The 23191-nt window shown below is 44.9% G+C and overlaps 1 pseudogene; it reads left to right on the forward strand.

Moving 5' to 3' along the window:
* The first annotated feature begins 8477 nt into the window (after positions 1-8477).
* LOC122203154 lies at positions 8478-22587 on the forward strand (annotated as a pseudogene).
* Positions 22588-23191: the final 604 nt, after the last annotated feature.

Consider the following 23191-nt stretch of genomic DNA (forward strand, 5'->3'; position numbering starts at 1 on the left):
CCCAAACTTACTGGGGGTACCAGGAACTGCTCACCGAAATCACTCCGCAGAGCTCTGTCTCCTGATTAGCACAGGACTAGAGCTTTGGTTTTGTGGTGGCATTTCATGTTTCCTGGCGGAACAGGATTTGACTAGTGCTGTGGAAATGGCACCTGAGGTGACAGAAAAATCATCAAGCCTGTGTTTCCCCAGTGTGACCCTCACCTGCGAGTGCAGAATTCCACAGATTCCTCCTAGAACCAGAGGTCAGCTCATGAGACCTCATAGATCAAGCAAAGTACCAAGAACACGCCCCCCCCCCCACCCCGTTTCTTTCTTGCTGTCACCACTGGCTGGAAATAATACGGTATCTGCCAAGAACCATGGTCTTCTGTCAGAGACACTGTCACCCCCAACACCCTGGAGTTTCACAGCAAAGAAACCTGTCCCTGCGTCTCTAGAAAGCGAAGGAGAAACGTCATCCCTGTTGGAGCACTGACTTGTGGACTCTGATATCTAACGGCATTTTTATTATTTTTAAATTATTATTATTTTCTTTTTTATTTATTTATTTATTTATTTATTTATTTATTTATTTTTGGGACAGAGAGAGACAGAGCATGAACGGGGGAGGGGCAGAGAGAGAGGGAGACACAGAATCGGAAACAGGCTCCAGGCTCCGAGCCATCAGCCCAGAGCCCGACACGGGGCTCAAACTCACGGACCGCGAGATCGTGACCTGGCTGAAGTCGGACGCTTAACCGACTGCGCCACCCAGGCGCCCCAAATTATTATTATTTTCTAATAGCATTTTGAATTGTTTTTAATGTTTGTTTTTGAGAATGAGAGTGGGGGAGGGGCAGAGAGAGACAGAGACATAGAATCTAAAGTGGGCTCCAGGCTCTGAGCCGTCAGCACAGAGCCTGACGCCGGGCTTGAACCCATGAGCCCTGAGATCATGACCTGGGCCGAAGTCGGGCACTTAACTGACCGAGCCACCCGGGCGCCCCGCTAACAGCGTTTTTAGAACCCCAGAACAATCCATTAGGACAAGGGATAGAGTTAAATAATAAAACCCTTACTGCCCTCAGGACAACTTCATCCTCTACAACATTAGGGACTTGGTAGTACACGAAGCCTGTTCCAACCTCTTTCCTTGGGATGACGACCTTCCCAAGATGCTCCTCGCATTCTCATGTTCTGAGAACTCTGGCTGACTTCCCTTCCCCCAGGCACTAATGAAAATCAATGCCAGTATTTAGAACACACGCTACGATACGTATATACGGCTTTTTAAGGGATGCTTCACTTCAAAGTAATTTTTCAACCTCTGTGTATTAAAATCGAAATAATCTATGACATTTGAGTGGTAGGGCACGTGGTAAAAACATTACTCAGATTCCATCTCGTGAGTCAAACGTTACAGTGCTCCTTTGCGTCGCAGCACTTAAGTCCTATGTAAGTGTGTGTCTTATGACTCACTTAAAATCACTGAATTTCTCAAAAATTAAATGTTGGCAGGTGATTAGGCCTGCGACGCCGGCTGGTCTTAAGCAATGCCCAGTGACAGCAAGTACAGAGCAGTGATTTTCAAACTTGTCTTTGCAAAGTTTTCTTTTTCTTAAACCGTAATAGCTTAAAGCAGGAATGCCGTGGGAGGAGCTGACCCTTTGGAATCAATGTGGCAGATCTACCATGAAGCCAAGGGCACTTACACTTCAGGGACCCTCAAAGGCCTTGTGCCTAATTTTGTAGTTTATGTTTTTATTGTTTTATTTTATTTTATTTTAATTTTTTTTTTTAACATTTATTTATTTTTGAGACAGAGAGAGACAGAGCATGAACGGGGGAGGGTCAGAGAGAGGGAGACACAGAATCCAAAGCAGGCTCCAGGCTCTGAGCCATCAGCCCAGAGCCGACACGGGGCTCGAACTCACAGACCGTGAGATCGTGACCTGAGCCGAAGCCGGATGCTTAGCCGACTGAGCCACCCAGGCGCCCCTATGTTTTTATTTTTAATAGAGCCCACCCCTCCGCCCACTGTGTAAACTTCAGCCCCACAAAAACCTGATCCCACTCTTGGGCAAGCCCTAGAGCCTCGTCCCTTTCCCTCTCCTCTTTAGCACCCCCCTCCCATGGAACCCCAAACCTCTGGAGAACAAAATAAAAAACAACTTGGGGGTGCCTGGGTGGCTCAGTCAGTTGAGCACTAACTTTGGCTCAGGTTATGATCTCATGGTTCGTGGGTTCGAGCCCCATGTCGGGCTCTGCACTGACAGCTCAGAGCCTGGAGCCTGCTTCGGATTCCGTGTCTCCCTCACTCTCTGCCTCTCCCCCACTCGCGCTCTGTCTCTCTTTCTCTCAAAATTGAAATAAACATAAAAATATTTTTAAAAAATAAAATAAAAAAAACTTGTAAGGTGGTACAATTCTGGACTACACATCAGGAGAGAGGGTCAGGGGTCTGTGCCTGCCACAGGCCGTTTGTATGCCTCATTCAGGTCACCTGACCTTTCTCAGACTGGTGTGAGAAAAGGTTAAATGGGTATGTGTGACCAGATGATCATCAAGGTCCCTTTCAAAACTAAGGGTTTTTTTCATACCTTTTTAAAGTTTATTTATTTATTTTGACAGAAAGAGTGTGCACACAAGCAGGGGAGGGACAGATAGAAGGAGAGAGACTATCCCAAGCAGGCTCTGCTTTGTCAGCAGCACAGAGCCCAACCTGGGGCTTGAACCCACGCAGTGTGAGATCATGACCTGAGCCGAAATCAAGAGTTGGCCACTCAACTGACTGGGCCACCCAGGCGCCCCCAAACTAAAAGTTTTTTGATCCCAAATCCCCATATATTGTCTCCCACGGGCTTTCATTTCCAGGCTTGTCCTTCCTTGAGGAGCTGGGAAACCTCATCCCAAGCCTCTAACATCCTGGACTCTGCCCAGGCTCTGCCCAGGCCCTGCCCAGGCCCTGCCCAGGCCCACTTTCTGCAAGCAAGGTCGTCAGTAATCCTGATGGGACGGCTCTTCTCCCTACGATTCACTATAGCTTCTCCTGCTAGATGTCAGTTGAAAGAGATAAAGGACAGCTTATAGCCATGTGTACTAACTCTTGCAAGGGTTTCTTCATTTTAAATAGAAATTAATGTTTTGTCTCAATGACATAACTCTTTAGTGGTGAAATTTTAGGTGCAGCCACATCCAAGTCTGAGCCTTGGATTCTTCGTGATTCTTCGTGAGCTCTTGGAGCAGGCATTCCTTCAGAACCTGTCAAGTCACAGGGGCCACTGCCCATTGTTCTGGAAGCAAGAGACCAACCCAGGTTGAAGACACAAGAGTCCTGTCGACATGAATACAAGGATCGATTTCTCTCTCTTAGAATGTCATTCACGCTAACAGAATTGTTGGGTTGAATGGTAATGTGGGAGAGACTTCACTTGCTGAGCCCAGCATCCACTCTCCACCTTCTCCTTAGTCACAAACCCTGACATTATTTGGTGCAGCAATGTGTTTGGCAAAAGGACCACATATCCCAGGCTCCTTCCAGCTAGATGTGGCCGTGCGACTAAGCTCCTGCCAATGAGGGGCAGGCAGGATGTTGGATGGGATTTCCGGGAAGGCTCTAAAAGTAAACCCTTCATTTTTCTTAGTTTTCTTATCTGCAGGCTGGTCATGATCATGATCATCACTGAGCCAGTTGCCGTCTTGTATCCAAGAGGAATTTGAAGGTGAAAGCCATTTGCTGAGGAGAGTGGTCCAGAAAGATACAAGGAGCCTGGGTCTCTGATGACATCTCGGTACCACTCCACCAGCCCAAACTGCCTTCCTCTGGAGTATTTTTTATGCGAGAAAACAAAACTTTGTGTGTTTAAGCCATTGTTTTTCAGTTCTCTGTCACTCATAGCTGAATACAATTCCTCTCTGTGGTGAGGCAAGACTAAATGGGAAGTCAAAAATTTCCAAGTGTTTAAGAAAGAAGTCAGCAAAAGCTAAGATAGAACGTGTTCTATGGGAAATAGAAACAACCTTAAAACTTTCAACCAACCAGCCATTTTATGCAGTGGGAAACTGAGGCCCCAAGGAGAGGGCAGGGCAGAGCCAAGCCAAATTAACTTTCAATGGCCCCAGCACAGCTTGACTGACCTTTTAAAGCAGAGGTAGGTGCAACTCGTTCCAATTAAATGTAACTGCTTTTTAGCTACTCTAAAGCCAACTGATACTTTGTTGAAGATGGTGGGCATTTTGGGGCGACATGGTGGCTCAGTCGGTTAAGCTGCTGACTCTTGATTTCAGCTCAGGTCATGATCTCAGGGTTCATGGGTTCAAGCCCTGCATCGGGCTCTGTGCTGATACAGTATTCTCTCTCTCTCTCCCTTTCTCTCTGTCCCTCCCCCGCTTGCACTCTCTCAAAATAAATAAATAAACTTAAAAAAATTAAAAAAAAAAAGATGGTGGGCATCTTGAACATTTGTAGCTTTAAAGAAACAAAAATAGGTTAGTATATATCCATTTTCCTGGGTAATGTCTCATGGGGACTCACTCAAGGAGACATGAATTTAAACCTTGAATCCCAGAACTGCAGACTATGTATTGAAAGTAAAAGAAAAAAAAAAGTGGAAACACCTTTGTATCAGTACCAGTGGGTTATTGGTCCTCCCCCCCAGGGTGGAAGATGAGAAGTTGGTCGGTCCAGTCAAGTGTCACCTGTGTTACGTACAACCTGGGATTGTTTGGGAAGGAAGAGAGATTCCCAAAGCTTGAGCAATGCGAAAGGGATCGCTGCCCTGGGGAAGCATGAGATCATCTGCACGCGCTGATTCATATTCTCTCTGATTCGTATTCTCTTGCTCCCGAGGATTCTGGCTCCCCAGCACCTTCCCGCAGACAAATCTGTTTCAGCTGCCGTGGCTGCAAAATCTTCCTGCACTAAGACTTCGTTGAACCATCTTAGAAAGCTGGGTTTTCATCTTGTTTGTCAATGGGCTCAGGGCTGCGTCTGTTGCATTTATGCCCTGAGGACTCACTGAGCACATCCTACGCACAAGCCCCTATAGCCGAGCTGGGGGTACATCTAGCGGATAAGCCCCTTGCCTGCTTATCTAGCGGATAAGCCGTCAGGTGACTGCTCAATGGGAACATAGGTAAAGAAGCAAGCACTCATGAGCCTGAAGGTAAATGCCCTCAAGGGAAGGGTGGGAGGGAGGCAGGAGTGGCCCTGATTCATTCTTGGAAGTCGCAGAAGGCTTCTTGGAGAAGGTGACACCTAAATAGAGACGTAGAGGATGAGTAGGAGTTTCTGTCCTCCCCTTAATCACTGTTCAGTGACACCTGCTGTCATGTGACAGTCCTTCACTCCAGATCTATAGAGCAGAGTAGGTAGCAGGGAGGTGGCTAGAAAAATAAAATGCCCTCTCTCTTTCTTTCCTTGAGGTCTGCAAACAATACCGTTTCATTTGCTCTGGAAGGAGCCAGAAGCCAGGGCAAGAGTGGAGCTAAGGACCAGGGATGCTTTCCTCCCCTGAGAACACTGGGTCAGGAAGCACCACCCTTAGCACCTTGGAGATCATGCCCATTGGACTATTCTGGCAATGGGCAGCAGTGTTTATGACTTGGACCTTCTTCTGCCCCCTCTCACTCCCACGTATGTGTGTGTGTGTGTGTGTGTGTGTGTGTGTGTATAACTATATATATGTGTGTGTGTATATAGTTTACATATGTGTGAATATATAAATGTATATTTACATGAATATAGATTATATGTAAATATAAATATATTTGTGTGAATATATATTCACATGTATAAATATCCACATAAATATATGTGTGTGTATGTAACATATATATTCATATATAAATATGATATAAATAAAATAAATATAAAACGTAATATAATATATATTCACATATATATGTGTCTGTGTATGTATATGTAACAGCTTTATTGAGATATAATTTACAAACCACTTAAAAGCGTATGGTTTCATGGGTTCTGGTGCACTCAGAGTGTTCAACCACCTCCGTAATTGTAGAACATTTCAACACCTCAGCAAGAAACCCTGAACCTTTAGCTGTAACCCCTCGGTCCCCCCCCACCCCCCATCTCTCTCAGCCCCGGGCAGCCACTGACAACTTCGTCTCTATAGTTTTTGCTATCCTGTCTTTTTCTTTTCTTTTTCTTTCTTTTTCTTTTTTTTTTTTTTAGAGGAGCTGTTGTGGCTGGCGATAAAGACAAAGAGCTCCAGCCAGGTGGGTCCCCAAAGCCTTTTCATTTTTTTAAGGTTTCTACTTATGTATTCACTTAAGTAATCTCTACACCCAACGTGGGGCTCAAACTCATGACCCTTGGGTCAGGAGTCGCAAGGTCTGTGGCTGAGCCGGCCAAGTGCCCCAGCTTTTGCCGTGCTTGATGTCTGAAACGTTCCATGTCAATGGAAACACGCAGTATGTGGTCTCTTGTGACCGGCTTGTGCACTTTGCCCTCAGCAGACTTTTCAAGGTTCACCTGTGCTGTGGCACCTCACTCCTTTTACAGCCAAATCATACACACGCATCGGGTTTCAGGTGCTTCAGACCGGCATCGGGGCCAGTCATCAGTCGTATGCAAAAAATGCCACTGACTCATCGGTTTGTTCTACAGACACACACAGAGAAAATGCCATGTGACGCCTAGGCTTTTATGTCCCCAGAAGGTTTCCAATCCCTCTCCTTGTTGCCATCTTCATCACCACCGTCCCAGTCTACCACCATGTGCCTCCTGGACCAGGGGACTTCCCCAGAGTGAAAGGTTAGCCTTCAACAGTGGCCTCTTCGCCCTCAATGACTTCCCCTGGTCTCAGAATACAGGCCAGTCTCCTGTGTGTGACCCAGAACCACCTCCCCCCCGCCCCGGGCTCCCCCACTGCTATTTCAGCTTCTTCCTGTGGGTTCCAGCTGTCCTATCTTCCCTCAAACCCTCTTATTTGCCAGGGACCCTCCATCTGGAGGCCTCTCCCTGGAACAGGCTTCTCCTGCCCAATGCCTGCTCATTCTTCAGTTCCCAGGCCACTCATCCCTTCCAAGAGAAGTCACATGCACACCCTCATAATTCATTCTGCTAGCGTTCTGTATCTTTCCTTTGTCACAGAGCTTAACCCATTGTTCAACTGGACATTTGCGATTGGTTATGACCTGCCTCCCCTCTCGCCTTTAAGTTCTTTGAGGGTGGGTCATTGTCTCGTTTTGCTCACCCTGAATCCCTGTTACCTAACAGTGGCTGGATTATCAACAGGAAAGGATGTAGGTACCAATATTTACAGAGCGCCCCCTATAAACAGACACTTTTACCAACTCCATGTTATGTATCCTTACACTAATCCTAAGGATTAGGATTAGGATTAGGATTATGTGGAAGGTATCGTTAGCTTTGTTTTACCAATGAGATCAGTGAAGCTAAGACAGTATAAATAAATAACCTGTATCCAACGGCTCCTCTAAAAGCTGATAAGTGGCAGGGACGATCCTCTCCTGGGCCTGAGGAATTTTCAGTTCTAAGATCTTTGCACTAATACCAGGCTGTTTCTGGAATCAAGACTACAAATCCCTTCAGTTCAAGAATCATTAGATAAGCCCCAGTTCACAAATGCCAGTGAAACACCAAATGAGAGCAACAGGGCAAAATGTATCCTGCAAGGAAAGCATCAACCAAAGGCTGCTGAGATCACAGCCGAGATTATCTCCGGGCCTTCAGGGGGAAAGCTTCCTGATTCTTGAGACTCGTAAAAAGAACCTCCCTACCGCTGCCAGTTTTGTTCTCACTGGCTTGCTGGAAGTCTGTTCTCACATTTCTAAATGGAGACAGAGTATTTCCTTTGGAATTTTCTTACATTGTTTTATTTTTGGGTGTCAACCGTTCTCATTTTAGTCCTGCAAAGAACTGAACTGTTCATTTCCTTCGGGGGATTTTTTTCTTTCTTTCTTTTTCTAGGGAAGCGTATTACCTTCACCAGAAGAACTGGTTACCGCAGCCAGCCCCGGAGGAGGTCGGCTGCCTTTGCACGGCCGTCAGGGAGGCATCACCGGGTAAAGGTTCTCTGTCATTTTGAGGGTGCTTCAGAGCACGTGAGCCAAGGCTCATCAGTGACCTCACCCCTCTGGACCTGGCCCAGCAGCTACAAACTATGTCATCACAAGGCGAGTGGCTGACTTCTTGCTAACATAGTTATGTCCTTAATAATTCTTTCAGGCCAGGAATTTCCCAATTAATGTTAAACGGGAAGAGGATGGTAAGTCAGGGCCCCTGGCAGTGGGCCATCTTCAGATTACAAGGGACAGCCCGATTAAGGGAGTGACTTTTGCCCGGTGTAATAGATTCCTTTTGCTCTGAGGCATGCTCTGGGTATGTTCTTCTGCAATCGAAACTGCTGTCTGTTTCCAACAGAGACAAATTTACTAAAAAATATCATTCAGCCTTAAAAAGGAAGGAAATTCTGACGCATGCTACAACATGGGTGTACCTCGAGGACATGATCAGTGAAATACACTGGTCACACAAGTACAACTACTGGGGGCGCCTGGCCGGTTCAGTGCAGTGTGAGACTCTTGACCTCAGGGTTGTGAGTTCGAGCCCCAGGTTGGGGGTAGAGTTTACTCCAAATAAAAAAAAAAGGAGCAAATATTCTATAGTTCCACTTATAGAGGTTCCCAGAGTTGTCCAATTCACAGAAACAGAAAATAGAATGGTAGTTGCCTGAGACTAAGGGGAGGAGGGGAAATGGGAAGTCGGTGTTTAACGGGTACAGATTTTCAGTTTAGGAAGATGAAGTTCTAGTGATGGATGGTGTGATGGTTGCACAACAATGTGAATGTACTTAATGTCATTCAACTGTGCACTTAAAAATGATAAAAATGAGGGGCATCTGGGTGGCTCAGTTGGTTGAGCATCTGATTCTTGATTTCGGCTCAACTCATGATCTCTCGGTTCATGAGTTTGAGCCCCACGTTGGGCTCTACGCTGACAGCGCAAAGCCTGCTTGGGATTCTCTCTCCTGTCTCTCTCTCTCTCTCTCTCTCTCTCTCTCCCCCCCTCTCTTTCTCTGCCCCTCCCCTGCCTTATGTGCACACATGTGCGTGCTCTCTTTCTCTCAAAATAAATAAACTCTTAAAAATGATAAATTTCATGTTCTGTATATTTTACTGCAAAAACAAGGTGGCTGAAAAAAATTCTTTAAAGTCTTGCCTGCTGTCCTTCATTGTTCATTAATTGCATGCCACCCACCGCCTTGAGCCTTGTCTCTCGAAGTGCAGTCCTGGGACCAGCCCCATCACCTTTGCTGGGAGCTAGGCTCCCCCCCAGACCTACTGCACTGGAATTTGCATTTCACGAGATCTGTGGGTTTTTGAGAAGTGCTGTTGTAACACTCAGGCTAGACGGCACGCTGGAGTCACCTGGGGAGCGTAAAACTCCTGATTTCATTGTGGACTGTGGCCAGATATCAGGATTTGCCACTGCTCGCCTGGGAATTCTATTTTGCATCCAGGCTATCTGCCAAGACTTGGCAGGTCAGCATGGTGGTGATTTTCTCACCTCAGCTCTGGGACATCATTTCTGATCAGAAGACTGTGAAGTTCTGTTTGAAGAGTCTCAGCATCTGGGTTTTTTCACGATCTAAATTCATATGGCAGAGACACCTTGTGACCTCTCGTCTCATTGGACTTACCAGTAGGGCAGGACAGATTTTATATTGTTCGGTGCTCTGGACAACTGAAACTTACCCCTTTGTGACAATTTTTTTTTTTAAAGAGTTTAAATCTTTGTATGTAAGTATTTCTAAATGAACGCATGTTTCCCTGATTCAATTATTTTCGCTTATTTACTTATTTGTGGCTCTGTGCAGGTCTCTTTCAACATTTCCGGGTTGTGGTTTTTCACTATTAGCATTCCTAAGGCTCTGAAAATCAGGGCAAATGCTAACACAGAGCTGTGTAAACGATACTGATTAATAGAAAATTGTTGTGCCTTCTTTCTGTCTCAAAAATAAATAAAAACATCGAAAAAATTTTTTAATAAAATAAAAAGTGCAATAAAGATCAATTCCTAGAAAAATTAAAAGTGGGAAAACCAAAGACATTTAAAGCACAAGCTGAAATATCTTATTAGGGTCAAACAGAAAATATTTTCATAAATAAAATCAGAATGTAGCATAAGGAAAAGAATTACAATTGCTCCTTGAAAGGGTGTGAATAGGCACACTTGGAGAATGTAGAGAATCTTTTTTTTTTTTAAGTTTATTTATTTCTTTTAAGGGAGACAGAGAGAGAGCACACGGGTGTGTGCGTGCACGCAAGTGGGGGAGGGGCAGAGAGAGAGGGACGAAGAGAATCCCAAGCAGGCACTGTACTCTAGGCACAGAGCCCGACTCAGAGCATGAACTTACGAACCGTGAGATCATGGCCTATAATTTCAGCATTTTGTCACCAATGATGCCTACAAAATCAAAATCAATATACCAACGTATCTGAGCAAAATTAGTATTATTATTTCAGGCTTCCTTTCTTTGAAATAACTTGTTTTCATCATTTGGTTTCTTACCACTGCCACTATGGGGAAAAGCGTGTCCTTCCTTTTGACAAAAATAGTCCAGTGAGCTTATCTTACCATCGATAAATTCGAGTTAAGGAATCGTTCTCCCACACCAAGATCCTTAACTTAATCACGTCTGCAGAGTCCCTTCTGCTATTTCACAGTTGTGGGGATCGGACCATGAATATCCTTGAGGGCCAGTATTCCACCCACCACAGATAGACACGACGTTCAGGGAATACACCTTGCTCCTTGATTCTTTCTCCAGAACCGAATACAGATGAGTCAGCAGGGTCAGGAGCAGCGAGGTTGGATCATGAGAAGATTAACCACCACATGTCAAAGATTCCAGAGTAATCTAGGCAAGAAAGTGATCGCTCGTATGGCGGGGGTTGCCTTACTAGCTTGGACTTTTATGCGTCAGAGAAATAAGCCTCTTTCTTACTGAAGCCAGTATTACGGGGGCCCTTTCTATTATAGCAGTGGACCTGGTCTCCTAACTAATTTCACCATCAGAAGAAAATAATAGGATGAGGAGTGGGAGGGAATGAAGGACGGAGGAACCAAAGTCAGTTTACTCACTTCACAGGTTGGCTCAAAAATAATTTTGAATATATGGGAGAACGTAATAGCTAACTATAATTCATACAGAGAAATAAAATTCCTCAAGTGGCAAATACCTTTGCTTTCATTTCTTCCCTTGCGGATCGGTAAAGATTCAGATCCACATACTGATATCCAACTCAAGTCGGTGACCTCAGCTCTCGGGTTAACCTTCGGCCATCTTGTCCCGTGGTCTCTACCGAAGGGTAGACGCATGGCCACTGGTTTCACAGGCTCAACGGCTACAGTTACCGAATTCTCATCTCCGAATGAATTCCCTAAGTCTGCAGTCTGACCATCTTACGAAGCAGGTAAGCCTTGTGGGTAGAGCAAGCTTTTCCACCCGTGACCCTTCAGTTTCACGTTGTGGCTGAGTTGAAGGCGAAGGACCAAGACCTTATCTGATTGCAGGTTGCATTCCACGTGGCACGACAGGCCACAGTGCAGGTTGAGTAATCAGACGTGATTTTTGACAAGGTGGTTTAAAGACCCGCCTTTCATCTTAGAGCACAGCCTGTATCCTCCCATCTCCCCTTGGTCTGCTGTCCGGAAGTAGGGAAATGGCAGCTACTGCCTTCCTCCCCGCTCTATTCTAAGCTCTCAGAAGGGAAGGATTCTACAAAGTGTCAGTCCTTTCTTAACGGGTGGGTAGAAGGAGCTGTAGGTTCAAGTCTGGATCTTAAACACTTTGAGGACACACACTTTGACTTTTTTTTTATGTATAAGCCTCCTATCTCCACCCTTCTTTTATTTCTTGCAGCTTTCCTCCTATAGTCCTTAGCTCAATTGGCTTTATAAGCAATTGTCAAAATAACAATCGTAACAGTAGCATCAACATAGGGTGTTTTTTCACATTCCTAAGAAATTTGCTGTGGAACATTTAAGACATTGGTAAAGACGTGAAGGGAGCTATAGCAAATAAGCACGCTGCCTCCACTCAGCTGACATAATAAAATATTGTTGCCATTTCTATTTCTTTAGTTTACTCTTAATTTGGAATGTATCATGCCCAGGCACTTCTTTATATTATGTTTTTAATAGATCTGTATATATTTCTAAACAATATGTTATTTAATTTTGTATTTTTTGAATATAAATAGAATAGAATATATATTCTACTGCAACTGCTCTGTCTGTTCAACATGGAGAGGTCTATCAATTGATACATGTACCTCTAGTTCATTAAGTTTCACTGCTATTTAAAAATGTATACCCAGGGGCGCCTGGGTGGCTCAGTCGGTTAAGCGTCCGACTCCGGCTCAGGTCATGATCTCGCGGTCTATGAGTTCGAGCCCCGCGTCAGGCTCTGTGCTGATGGCTCAGAGCCTGGAGCCTGTTTCAGATTCTGTGTCTCCCTCTCTCTCTGACCCTCCCCCATTCATGCTCTGTCTCTCTCTGTCTCAAAAATAAATAAACGTTAAAAAAATTAAAAAAAAAAACACTTAAAAAAATGTATACCCATTCTCCTGTGGGTATGCATATAAACATGTCTTTTAAAAATAAGTTTCTGGGGGCGCCTCGGTGGCTCAGTCAGTCAAGTGTCTGACTCTTGGTTCCGGCTCAGGGCATGATGATCTCACGGTTTTGTGAGTTTGAGCCCCACATCGGGCTCCATGCTGAGAGTGCAGAGCCTGCTTGGGATTCTGTGCCTCCCTCTCGCTCTGCCCCTGCCCCACTCGCGCTGTCTCCGTCTCTCCCAAAATAAATAAATCAACTTTAAATAAATAGATAAGTAAATAAAATAAAAGTAAGCTTCTTCGTACACAGTGTAAGTTGTGGAACTGGAACTGTTTCTTCTCGAGCTGCACTGTTGTAGACAGTAGCAGCCACACAAGCCACATGTAGTTACTGAGCACTTGAAATCTACCGAGTCTAAACCGAGATAGGATGTGGCTGTGAAATAGACACCAGACAGTGAAGAAAAGATATATACGAAAAGGCAAGTAAAATATCTTATCAATAGTTTTTATATTGATAAACTCTTGGATATAGTGGACCAAATAAAATATAATATTATAATCAATTTCTCCTATTTTTATTTTGTTAAGTTTATTTATTTTGAGAGAGAGAGAGAGAACAAGTGGGGGAGGGGCAGAGAGAGGGAAAGAGAGAATCCACGCGGTCAGCGTAGAGCCTGATGCAGGCCTTGAAGCCACAAACTGTGAGATCATGACCTGAGCCAAAATCCAGAGTTTGGACACTTAAGCGACTGAGCCATTCAGGCGCCCCTCTTTTTACTTTAAAATGTGGCTCCTAGAGGGGCACCTGCGTGGCTCGGTCGGTTGAGCGTCCAGCTCGGGCTCAGGTCACGATCTTGCCATTCATGAATTCGAGCCCCACATTGGGCTTACCGCTGTCAGCACGGAGCCCGCTTCAGATCCTCTGTTCCCCTCTCTCTGCCCCTCCCCTGCCTGTGTGCTCTCTCTCTTTCAAAAGTAAATAAATAAATATTTTTAATGTGGCTACTAGAAAATTTCAAATTACAGGGGCACCTGGGTGGCTCAGTTGGTTGAGGGCCCGACTCTTGATTTCAGCTCAGGTTATGATCCCAGGGTCGTGGGACTGAGCCCTGCGTCGGGCTCTGCACTGAGCACCCAGGCTGCTGAAGGTTCTTTCTCTCCCTCTGCTCCCCCCCACACGCGCACGCACTCTCTCTCTCTCTAAAAAAAGTAAAACTAACCATAAAAATAAAATAAAATAAAATAAAATAAAATAAAATAAAATAAAAACACGTGTGTCACATTTCTGGCTCACATTATGTTTCTCCTGGTCAGCCCTCCTCTAGACAAAGCTTTTTGCGGACTGGGGCCTCGTCTGCCTTATTCATCACCGGAAACCCAATGTCTAGAACGGCAAAGGTACCAGGAGGTGCACAGGGGGTGCACCTGCTGAATAAATGAATGAACCCGCGAGTGACCACATGAATGAACGAGCGCTTTTATAATTCGGCCTGTTTAACCCTTCACTCTCACAAAGGCTACACAAGTTGTCCCAATGAAATTCTTTTAGAAACCTCCACGTGTGTGTTTTCGTCAGCTGACTCCTAGGCGGACCAGGGACCACAAGACCCTCCCCCTACCCGGGTGGGTGGAGGTTGGCCCTTGCTCTGGGCAAGGTCCCCCGCCACAGAGGCCGGGTGCAGCCATGTTTGTGCTTGTGCTCCGGCCTGTTGCCCTGTGGTGACACTGAGGTGTGTGCTGAGGTAGATGAGGAACCGGTGAGCTCTTCTTCCAGCCACTAACGTGTCAGAGGACCATCTGCTGGAGCCTGGCATCACGTTTGTTCTCAAGAATATTTCGGTCGAGGGGCGCCTGGGTGGCTCAGTCGGTTGGGCGTCCAACTTCGGCTCAGGTCATTATCTCACGGTCTGTGGGTTCGAGCCCCGCGTCGGGCTCTGTGCTGACGGCTGGGAGCCTGGGACCTGCTTCAGATCCTGTGTCTGCCTCTCTCTGACCCTCCCCCGTTCATGCTCTGTCTCTGTCTCAAAATAAATAAATAAATAAACGTTAAAAAAAAAAAAAAGAGTATTTCAGTTGAAAAAGGGAAGGAGGCAAACCATAAGAGACTCTTAAAAATGGAGAATAAACTGAGGGTTGATGGGGGGGGGTGGGAGGGAGGGAAAAGTGGGTGATGGGTATCGAGGAGGGCACCTGTTGGGATGAGCACTGGGTGTTGTATGGAAACCAATCTGACAATAAATTTCATATTAAAAACATAAAAATAAATAAAAAATAAAAAATAATTTAAAAAAAAGAATATTTCAGTCAAAAATAATAATTTTCAGGGCACCTGGGTAGCTCAGTCAGTTGAGTGTCCGACTCTTGATTTCAGCTCAGGTCATGATCCTGGGGTTTGGGATTGAACCCCACATCGGGCTCCTCAAGAGTGTGGATCCTGCTTGGGAGTTCTCTCTTTCTCTCCTCTCTCTCTGCCCCTCCTCTCTCTCTCACTCTCTCCCTTTCTCTCTCTCAAATAAAATAATAATAACAATTTTCCCTTTGCCTGTCCTCCAGTCATACTAAATTTTTATGCTAGTTTTTGATGCAACTGTTGGCAAGAATATCAATTCTGCTGCTCTCTCAGAATTCCAGTGTTTTCAAAATAGATGGGGTTCCTGGGGAACCTTGATGGCTCAGTTGGTTAAGCGACTGACTCTTGATTTCGGCTCAGGTCATGATCTCGTGGTTCATGGGATCAAGCTCCGTGTGGGAATCTGCACTGGCAGCACAGAGCCTGCTTGGGATGCTCTCTCTCTCGCTCTCTCTCTCTCGCTCTCTCTCTTTCTCTCCCCCTCTGCTTCTTCCCCTCACGTGCATGCACACATGCACCCTCTCTCTCTCAAAATAAATAAATAAACTTAAAAAAAATGGCAATAAAAATAGATGGGTTCCTGAGTCACACTGGCAAGGGCACTCATACTTTCCTTTCGGAGTTGAAATTTGGTTTATTTTGGTTGATTAGGGAGGAGGTGTATATACCCCATCCTCTAACATTCTCTTGTTTTGCAAGATCTCCAACTGCAAGATGTTCTTGCTTCCTATTGCAAGAGGAGCAAGTTCCAAAGCAAAAATTCTACCAGTGAACCCTGGGCAGACCCTCATGTTTAGAACTTTGAAACAGTGACTATTTATTTCAAGCTACTTTTGGAGCCTTAAGCACATAGTCAGTTATCCACCCCAGGAGCCAGCAGCCCTCAGCACATCTGCCTCTTCCTCTGTTTCACAAATGGCAGCGTTTCAATACCAGGGATGAGGGGTGTGTGGCTGGAGAGGTGGCCGGCTGGACAGTGGTGGGCTTTGTATATGTATATATATATATATATGGTGCTAAGGAGTCTGAGCTTAAATGTACAGTGTGAATCTAAAAAGTATTAGGGAAAAAACCCATAGGAGGTCTGTTGAATCTAAGACTAGGTGAAGAGTTTTCAGAGTTGACATTGAGAGCCAATCCATAAAAGGAAATACGGATGACTTGGACCTTACCAAATTAAGAATTTTTGCTTTGTGAAAGAGGTAAGAAAGCAAAGTATGGATTGGGAGAAAATGTTTGCAAACCACATATGTCTCTGACAAAGGACTTGTATCCAGGATATCTAAGAAGTTCTCAAAAAAAAAAATCCAAACAATCCAGTTAAAAAATAAACAGATGTTTCACTGGAAAGCTTATACAAACGACAAATTGTTTAAAAGCCCAAATAACCCAGTTAGAAAATAAACAGAGATTTCGCTGGAAAGCATATACAAAATGACAAATTGTTTAAACATCCAAACAATCCGATTAGAAAATGAGCAGGCATTTCGCTGGAAAGCATACACACATGACAAAGCTGTTCGACATTATTAGCTGTGATGGAAATGCAAGTTAAAACCACAATGAGAGACCATGTCAAACTTCTCAGAATCGCTAAAATAAAAAATAGTGATAACACGAAATGCTGGCAAGGATATAGAATCATCGAATAGGAATGTAAAATGGATCAGCCATGCTGGAAAATACTTGGTCAGTTTCTGAAAAAAAAAAAAAACAACGAAACATGCACTTGCTGCATGGGCCAGCAATTGCACTCTTTGACATTCATCCCAAGAGATAAAAACTTAAGTTCATGCAAAACCAGTACCCGAGGGCGTGTAGCGGCTTTATTCATGAGAACCCCAAACTGGAAATAGCCCAGATGCCCTTCAGTGGCTTGCACAAACTGTGGGGCATCCATATCATGGAACACTACCCAGCAATAACGAGGAATGAACTGTTGATAACACCCTGCAACTCAGAGCATGGGAATTAGTCCGAACGATAAAAGCCAATCTCAAAGGTTATGTACTGTATGATTTCATGTATAGGGCATTCTTGAAAGAACAAAATTATAGATAAGAACATACTAGTGATTGCCAGGGGTTCAGGGATGGGAGTTGGGAGGATATAAAAGGGAAACATGAGGCAGCCATGTGGTGGTGGAACAGGTCTGTATCTTAATTGTACATGGAGCTAGACTTGTGATAAAATTGCATCGACAGACACACACACAGGAGCCCTTATAAAACTGGTAACATCTGAATAAGTGCTGTGGATCCAGTGGATTGTATCAGTGTCCGTTTCCTGGTTTTGATATGGTACTTTAGATGTTACCAACTGGAAGAGGCTGGACAAAGTTCACTGGACTTTCCAGTGTTGTGGGTTGGTTTTTTTTTTTTTTTTCTGCAACCTCTTGTGAATCTATCACTATTTCAAAATAAAAAAAAAAAATATTTCTTAAAAAACTACCCTTGGGCATAAAACAATTTTTTAGTTTGGAATTACCTCTGGATATATACGTTTTAAGAACTCTTATTTTGCACCTAATGCTAATTTGCTTTGGTAAGTGCATCTACTTGTAAATCTGTCCTGCTATTCGGCACCCTGTTCTGTTCTGCTAAACATAGTGTTAAAGAGCATTTTTGGTAGGACAGTATGGACTGTTCTAGGACTTTCTAGATTTTTGCGAGCGGTATCTAGAAATGATATGTGGGCAGTAAGTGGATCAACCTGTTTGAATGAACGTGGTTACTTTTGTAAACATCTCATGGCAGATCCTGTTAGAGCACATACAGATTCTGTGTTTCCCCACGATGGCAGTAAACCTGCTCAGTCTTGGGGGGTTGGAGGGTTATGGGTATTTTTCATAACTATCACTTCCTGAACTTGACCTTTATTACACTTTCCATATTTGCTACTACGCGATATACTTGAAGTATGTCTTTAATATTACCTGACTTTTTATTTAATTTATTTTTTTAATGCTTATTTTTAAGAGAGAGAGAGCGAGAGAGAGCACATCGTGCGCACGCGCACATGAGCCAGTGGGGGAGGGGCAGAGAGAGAGGAAGACACAGAATCCAAAGCAGGCTCTAGGCTCTGAGCCATCAGCACAGAGCCCGATGCAGGGCTCAAACCCACAAACCATGAGATCATGACCTGAATCAAATTCGGATGCTTAACCGACTGAGCCACTCAGGCACCCCAAAAATCACCTGACTTTTTAAAACATTTTTTTTAACGTTTATTTATTATTGAGAGACGGAGAGAGACAGAGCATGCGCATGGGAGGGGCAGAGAGAGGCGGTGACACAGAACCTGAAGCAGGCTCCAGGCTCCGAGCTGTCAGCACAGAGCCCGACAGGGGGCTCCAACTCAAACTGCGAGATCATGACCTGAGCTGAAGTCAGACGCTTAACTGACTGAGCCACCCAGGCGCCCCAAAATTACCTGACTTTTTAAAAGCACACAATACGGGGCGCCTGGGTGGCGCAGTCGGTTAAGCGTCCGACTTCAGCCAGGTCACGATCTCGCGGTCAGTGAGTTCGAGCCCCGCGTCAGGCTCTGGGCTGATGGCTCAGAGCCTGGAGCCTGTTTCTGATTCTGTGTCTCCCTCTCTCTCTGACCCTCCCCCGTTCATGCTCTGTCTCTCTCTGTCCCAAAAATAAATAAAAAACGTTGAAAAAAAAAATTAAAAAAAAAAAAAAATAAAAGCACACAATACCATTCTGATCTATTAGGTGCCACTTTTTTGCATATATTATCTCATTTAGGACTCCTATTAATGCAATTAAAAATACGCTTTCTTCCTTTCTTAAAACAGAAACATGAGAAGTTACTTGCCTGAATAAATAGTCCATGAACATTGTTATTCCAGCAATACTATTCTTGCTCACAGCACTGTTGAAACTCTCCTCTGGGTTTTTTTTTTTTGGGGGGGGGGGCGGGTGGGGACACTTTGCAGCCTATTCTTTTGACTGCACTCAGTTGTGGAAAATTTTCACCTTCTAAAGTTTAGAACCTTATTTATCTACCTACCTACCTAGATCTCTCATCAAAAGGAATTCAGCACAAATTAAAACAAGGTCGTTATTTTTACTTGCCGGCTTATAGACATTCAATCCCAGTACCAGCAAGAATACTGAGGAACAGCAACCCTCTGCACTGCCAGGGACAGTATGACTCACTACAAACCTTTGGAAAGCAATTCGGCAATATACGTGTCCAAGCCATTTAGAAATGTTCAAACATTTTAAGGAGGCGTTCCTTTCCTGGGCATGTATCCTGTAAGAAATAAGCCCACTGACCCAGTCAAAGGAAGGAAGCATGCGGAGCCACAGTGAAGCGAGGCTTGAATCAATGTTCTTGCAAGAGCACGGGTCTGACAGGCATACTCGGGGCAGTTACAGCTGACAATTTATTTCCTAGCGTGCAAGCCCCTCCCCTGGTTCCCCATTGGCTGAGTGCCACAGAGGGTACAGCCTTACCAGACATCATTTGTACCCACGTAAAGCATTAAGTAATCTGATTAGAACAAATGTACATTCCCTGAGGTGATGCAGACTTTCAGTCCCTCCTCCCTTTGTTCTTTGGCACATGCTCATCGCAAAGCTGGTGAAAATAAGCCTGCAAGACAAAAGGGAAGAAGAACCAGGTAGTGAAGTGTCTAAGGGTTTGTGACTCCATTGTTGGTGGGTGGGGAGAAGGTGGGGGGCGGTCGTATATATTTCCGATAGGTTATAAACCTCTTGTTAACTAGAGACACTACAACTTTCATTCTGGTATTTCTGAAGATGAATCTTCTTCCTCACTTCTCACAATCTTATATTTTAAAGTTTACTCAAAGTGAGGTCCGATGCCATAGATATCTAATGGATACCTAGTCCATTGCCTATGAAATATATTCCACCCTCCAATTGACTATCAGGTGACTTCTGTTCTCACCTGGGGAGTCGTGGCAGAGCCATCCGAGGAAACCATTAAACCCTGCTGCAGATCGTGGGCTAGAGGAGGTTGGGAAACTGGCACCACAGCCACCCCACTGTGAAGGGCTAGGGTTCCAGTTAGTTTCATTTGCATCTCTAAGTACAAGGTGGGTTAGCCGACTTCTCCTTTGCATGTGTAAAGAGCCCAGCATGAGTACTGCAGTTAAGAGTTCCACAGTTCTGATTTCCACTATGTTGATCGCAAACGCACAGCTCCTAGGACTACTATTTTGAAGTAAGAACCATTTAAGTGCGTATACTCCCCTGTGCTCCTTTGCAAATCAGTCTTATTCAAAGGCTTTTCTTCCAGGGTTAGCTTTTGCCTTTCCTTTTCAACTGTTTTTTGTTTTTGTTTTTTTTTGCTAACAAATCCACTATTCTCTTCCACCCTGCCCCCAAATTTGGCCTTCTATTTCAAGGGCTTAAAAGTATTTATAAAGACTCTCAATACCAAGTGCAAACGAATCCTTGTACACACTTTAAAAGGATCCTGCAATACCTTTCAGCATCTATCACTCACCCCCTACTGTTTATTGCCCCCCCCCCCCCCCCCCCGCCATGCAATGCCCATCCTTGTTCCTGTCTTATTTTGTTACATGTGTGAATGATTGCTCCCCACCCATCCCTTCTTAGAAATGCTTCTGTTTCCACAGGCCAGACAAGCTACCCCTACCTGCCCATCACTGTGAACTGGACCCATGTGACCAGGGTCCAGTTCACATTCCACTTGCTAAATTGGAAGACATTCCACTTGCTCCAAGAATTTGGAGTTGGGCAGGAAGCTTGTCTCTTCTGAATTTGGATATAGGGATTGAGAGAATGGTCTGCAAAGGACCAACTAGAATGCCAACAAATCGTGGGGTGAAATCACCACCTGGGGACAGTAGCAAAGATGAGAGGCCAGGGAGGTGGTGGTGACCAGGAGAGAGAGAGAGAGAGAGAGAGGGAGAGAAACTGCCTGGAGTTGCTATTCTCAATCTCGAAGCTCAGTTGGGTTCCTGGGGGTCCTGTTTCTATATAATAAATCTCCCTTTACGTGAACTAGCATAAATGGGTTTTAGTTAATGACACTAAATAATCCTTGAGTCATATTCTCCGAGGGGGTCTTCAAAATAAAGATTATATAAACTAATGAATAAATATTAACCATATTAGGCACCAATCCCATTCTTTCTTTTCTTCTCTTTTTCTGCTCCTTTAAAAAACTGTGAAATAGGCCATCTGTACAGAAGAGTGCATACAATTTCTATATAAGGTTAAAACCACCTCTGGTTGAAACTATGCTCGTGTTTTATGAATTCCTCTGGGCCAGGTAGTAAATATTTTTCACTTTGCAGGGCATACAGTCTTTGCCAGAACTTCTCTGGTCTGTTTGCAGCACTAAAGCACATAATGAATGTGGTCGTGTTCCAGTAAATTTTATTATAAAAACAGGCAGCAGGCTGCATTTGGCCTGTAGGTCATCGTTGAAAGACTATGGCTTAAAGAAGACTTATTATCCCTGGTCCAAAGAATTTTAAAGCAAAGTTCTGCATAACCACCACCCAGGTCAATAATACAGCTAACACTGGAGAAGTTTCTGTCTGCCCATCCTAGATAATAATTCCTCACTTCCTTAAAGACACGACCACCGTTCTGACACTTGCGATGGACATCTTGCTTCTCTTTACAGCTTTCTCAGCAACGTATGCATTACTGGGCAGGATAGGTTACTTTTGCCTGTTTTAAAAATGCTAATAAATGGAACCCTACTTCATATGTTCTTCTTTTTCTCCTTTTCCTCCTCCTCCGGGCTTACACAATCTCTTCCAGACTTTAATAAGAGGAAACACTTCCCAAAGGCATTATGGTGGGGAGGTGACGAGGCTGTGGGGGTGGCCCAACCCAGTCTGGCTGATGAGGTTGGAATATGCCACAAAGTTCCTCAACTTTTTCTACTTCGAGTCCCTCAGCAGATGTGTGGCAGTGACACATGGGTGGTGACCCTGTAGCTGCTGCTGGAGCCCAGTCTGGGGCCCTGCAGAGTCGGCAGTGCCAACCAGAGCAGGCAGAAGGGCTTTGTGACACCTTGAAGATCTCCTTCCAGGTCAGGGACACCCTGATGCTGGCAGACAAACCCTCTTCTTGGTGCTGGAGGAAGACGGCAGAGTAAAGACAGAAGAGTAGTTCCAAACCCTGACAGACAAGACAGCGTCCGTGGTCCTCCAGAAGGGACAGAAATAGCAGTCCCCATCAGAGCAGCTGAGGTCCCACGTGCAGGGGGGAGAACACTGAAAGCCTGGGAGAAACCCTTGAGAGGTGCCAACCCCATGCTTGTCTTGATGCAAGGGACTGGGTACTAATTTCCCCCTCCCATAAGACTGCCAAGAAGATCAAAGTGGCCTGCAAAACCTTTGACCGGTACAAAATTAACCCACAGGACTTCGTTGGTTGTTTGAGAGTGAAGGCAACTCATGATGGGACGTACTCCATTTCCTATGATATGCACTTCTACGGGGTCAAGTGCATCATGAAGGAAGCTCTTTACTGGCCCCTCTGTGGCATGCAGGCCATAGGCCACATGCTGCTTGCACCTTCTGCTACACGCAGCAACTCTTGGACGCCGCAGAGGGAGGGCAGCCCCAGGGCAGGGCCATGTCTGTCTTGCCAACCAGTCTGAAGATACTACAATGAAGGTCCAAGTCCTTGGACGCCTTCCCAGCCAAAGACCAGACTGGGAACCCAATGTTCAGCTGGTAGCATCTGGCTGGCAGCTAAAGAGCTTCTTGCCTCCTCGTACCTCCCTCTCCCCAACAAGATCATGAATGAGGAAGCATGAGGAAGGACAAGAAACCAGGTGTGGGCCGGCCAAAGGAGAACTAAGCGTTCTTGGCCTGGCCTAGTTTGTTCCTGCCCAACGTAGCTTAGCTGACCAAGGCTATGGCATGAAGTCTGCTCCTCAGCAACCCATATTTTCACACGCTATATTTTCAGTACACTCCTGGCCCCCCCATGCAGAGTACTCCTGAGTGAACGCTCGAGTCCCCTAGTGCGACATTAGAATGTTCACAATAAACTATTTATGCTGGGGGAGAGGACACTCCCCACCTCATTTTATGAGCCTGGTATAAATTTGATATTAACATTGGACAAGACATTATGAGAAAGGATAATTCCAGGCTAATTTCACTCAGGAACATTAGATGTAAAAATCCTATACAAAATATTTACAGATTGCAGCCATACGCAAAAGGCCAATATACATAATGATCAACTTACTTTTCCCCCCAGGAAAGCA

The sequence above is a fragment of the Panthera leo genome, chromosome D3 (genome assembly GCF_018350215.1).
Source record: "Panthera leo isolate Ple1 chromosome D3, P.leo_Ple1_pat1.1, whole genome shotgun sequence".
NCBI lineage: Eukaryota > Metazoa > Chordata > Mammalia > Carnivora > Felidae > Panthera > Panthera leo.